The following is a 3301-nucleotide window of genomic DNA, read 5'->3' as shown; positions in this document are numbered from 1 at the left end:
GTGCTCTAGGGACCGAATCTAAGACTGACACCTGACCTGTCAACCAGCCATCCTTGACCGTGGACACGGCTACTCGAATAGGTTTGACTCTACAGAGGGTGTACTCTTTACCCATAGCCCACGGGTTCCAATAGTCACTAGGACTAATCCCGTGTACGATATTTCAAAAGCAAACACTTAGAACTAGCACACACCCATTTTTACCCCCACGAATACCGGTCCCACTCGGACTACGCTGCGAGGGAAAAATCATAAGACGGGGAGGCTCAAACCTCGACTAGCATGGGATCAGATTTATACCGTGCGCTACAAGGGAGTGCTCTCCCTCTTGGTCCCAAACCGGAAACACCCATGCCCCCTGACCGGATGACTGGATATAGTCCAGGACCATGGATACCTTCATCCCGCCCCCTCTACTTGGTGTGTAACTGATAATAGGTTCATGACCGACTATACCGCATTCCCTTTCAGAAAAACTATGGTAACACGATAATAAGGTGACACACTAACAAGACTTGATCTAGGTCGATACTGGAGTTATCCAATTTATTCTCATCATGATCATGCATCTGACATGACCATGCCACAACCTATCACGTTCCGCTTGACTAGGTTATCCACGGCCTCTCACAACCATATGATTCATCATAGCCACATATTGAGTTTTTATATAAGTAAAGATGCAATGTGTTAATTCATGCAATAGATGACAAGTTTAAATTTTAATTAGCAAACATCACAACAAAAGTTCAAGCATGCTTGTCTGGTTCAACGTAGTTGGGATCGAGCTCGGTGAAGTTGACGTCGGCGTCTCCCTCATCGGAATCTACGTTATACACCATATACTATCATAAGTGCTAAGGGCTTAGCTACTATCTCCAAACATTTTTGAATAAATCTGAAAATAAACTAACCTCCAGAGAAAGATTTTGCAAAAATAATCATTTAAAAAGCTTTTGCAGTTTAGAAGTTATAAGCACAATGAAACCACAAACTATTTTGTAAGAAAACAGAAACTTCCGAGGGGCTAGTTTGAAATAGAGGAAAGCGCCAGAAGAAATACATCAACCCATAAGGAAGACGGTATCCAGAGAATATGCTTTAGGGGAAAACGTTTCAGAAATAAACAGAATCCTGACGAGGGGGTCCCAGCCGTCAGGTTTGAATCTCACCAGCGTCAGAGACGCGTTGTCGTCGCCGGCGGCAATCTACGGCGAGGCAGAGAAAGCTAAGGACACCAGCGTACTCAGCGAGTCCTTCCGCGTTGGTGGCAGGTGGAGCTGGTCGTCGATGAGCACTATGTCGACGACGACCACTACTCCGAGGGATGACGGTGTCGGGCACGCTTCGATCTCACTGGCTGAGAAGCCTATGATCAAATTGAAGTGGGGATTAGGGATAAGAGTCCACCAGGAGGTTACTAACAGGGTTTTGGGGTGCTCAGCTTCACTAACCTATGCGACTCTAGTCGAGACCTGAGGCGTATCGAGGTGGCCGGAGTCGGGGAAGAAGACCTCCCCGAGGCTCTTCTCTTGCTAGGGCGAGACTCCGCAAGGAGTGGGGCTGAACTGGCTGAGGTGCTCGGGGGCAAGAGGGCTCTCTATTTATAGACGGCCAAGAGGGGTGTCGTGGGAGCTTAACTCCGGCGACAAATTCCGGTGGCCAGAGGGGTTTGGCAGGCGGTTGCAGGGCGGGGGCATCACCAATACTCCATGGGGAATCCATTTTAGGCCTAATCTTGTGCGGTCATCGACGGGAGACCCGGCTCGACGGTGCTGCATTCACTGGGCGCGACGGCAACAGGAATCGCGCTCTGTGCCATCTGGGACGTGGCGACGGCATTCCTGGTGCGCATGGGCGAGGACGGACCCGCGGAGTCTCGAGGGAGAAGGGGTGGTGCCGGGCAGCGCGGCTTTGGGGCAGAGGCTGCTGGTGGCCGCGACAGTCGTTGGTGGCGCCGCTTCCAAGGTTGGCTGGCTCAGGCCAGCTCACCGCCGACGCAAACATGCGGCCAAGCGAGCGAGCGGAGCAACGGATAAGAGGAAGGCACGGTGGCAAGACCCCCCTCGTCACCACTATGGAGATTGACGTTGAAATATCTGAACCTGAACCTAAAACGCTACAGCTCTGCACTTTGAGTGAAACTGAACCTCACACCAGAACAGTGCACACCACGTGCTCGATTGAATTAAAACCACGTGATAAAAACTTATTTGAAGCTAGAAACTTATGGGGTGGCCTCTTATTGATCCTAGAGGGGTTGCCTATAAAGTTTCAGAATTTTCGAAAATAGTTAAGTCGGGTTTTTAAGAAAACTAGAGAATTTTGGTCAAACTTGGGTCAAACAAAATTTGAAAAATTCAAACTAGCAACCACATGGTTTTTGGAGAAATGAGTTGAGGATACTAAGGTCTACCAAGGATAGGAATTTGGTGATCAGAACCCAAAGAAAACTATGAGCTCCTTTGCAAAAATCTAGGGGTCAAAGCTGATTAGAGAAAATAGTTTTAGAAAAAATAAAATATGAAAGGTAGCTAAATATTTCCAAAACTTTGAGAAATCGTTTTTAAAAGTTGTGTAGATGTCAGGGAGGTGCCATGGACAAGAAATCGGAGGAGGGTGGAGGTAACCAAAATTTTGAAGTGGGGATGGTGGGGCATAGCTGGAATAGTGTGTTTGCATGTGATAAGAGACGAAAGATCTAGGAGTAATTAAATACGAGCAGTACAATGCATGTCATCGAATCTCCAAGCATATCAACGACGCATGCATGCACGGTACCTTCCGTGCATGGGAGAGGAGGGCTTAAGTAAATCACGTGTTGTCTGAACCCTGGAGCTATATTAATTAGTGTTAAATGTAGGGAGCTATGTGCAAAACGACCAGAGCTGACCCATCCTGTCCAGTTGGCATGTTCTGATTGGCCGTGGACTAAATTTACACATGAGTTACAACTTTTGGGACTAAATAGGATCATTTCGCAAGTTCTAGGACCAAATCATCACATCCATTACAAGTTGTACGACTTGCGATGCTATTACCTCCAAACTAAATGCAGATGTTAGTTTTCTGTCTTTTTTTACCTCAGCATGAGCTTGTTTTACTCATATTCCACGGACCTATCCCAGCAACTACGCCTACCAAACACGTCCGTACTCTGAGTCTAATTCCATTCTGTGAACCGAAGAGGCCCCAATAAGATAGCGACTGAAAATCCTTCCATTCATCTCAGTGTATGTAAGCCGAATGACATTTAAGCTCGAATTTCGTATTTTATGCAGCACCCGAATCTGGACCAAAG

The sequence above is a fragment of the Hordeum vulgare genome, chromosome 6H (genome assembly GCF_904849725.1).
Source record: "Hordeum vulgare subsp. vulgare chromosome 6H, MorexV3_pseudomolecules_assembly, whole genome shotgun sequence".
Lineage (NCBI taxonomy): Eukaryota > Viridiplantae > Streptophyta > Magnoliopsida > Poales > Poaceae > Hordeum > Hordeum vulgare.
Note: the sequence above shows the minus strand (reverse complement) of the source record.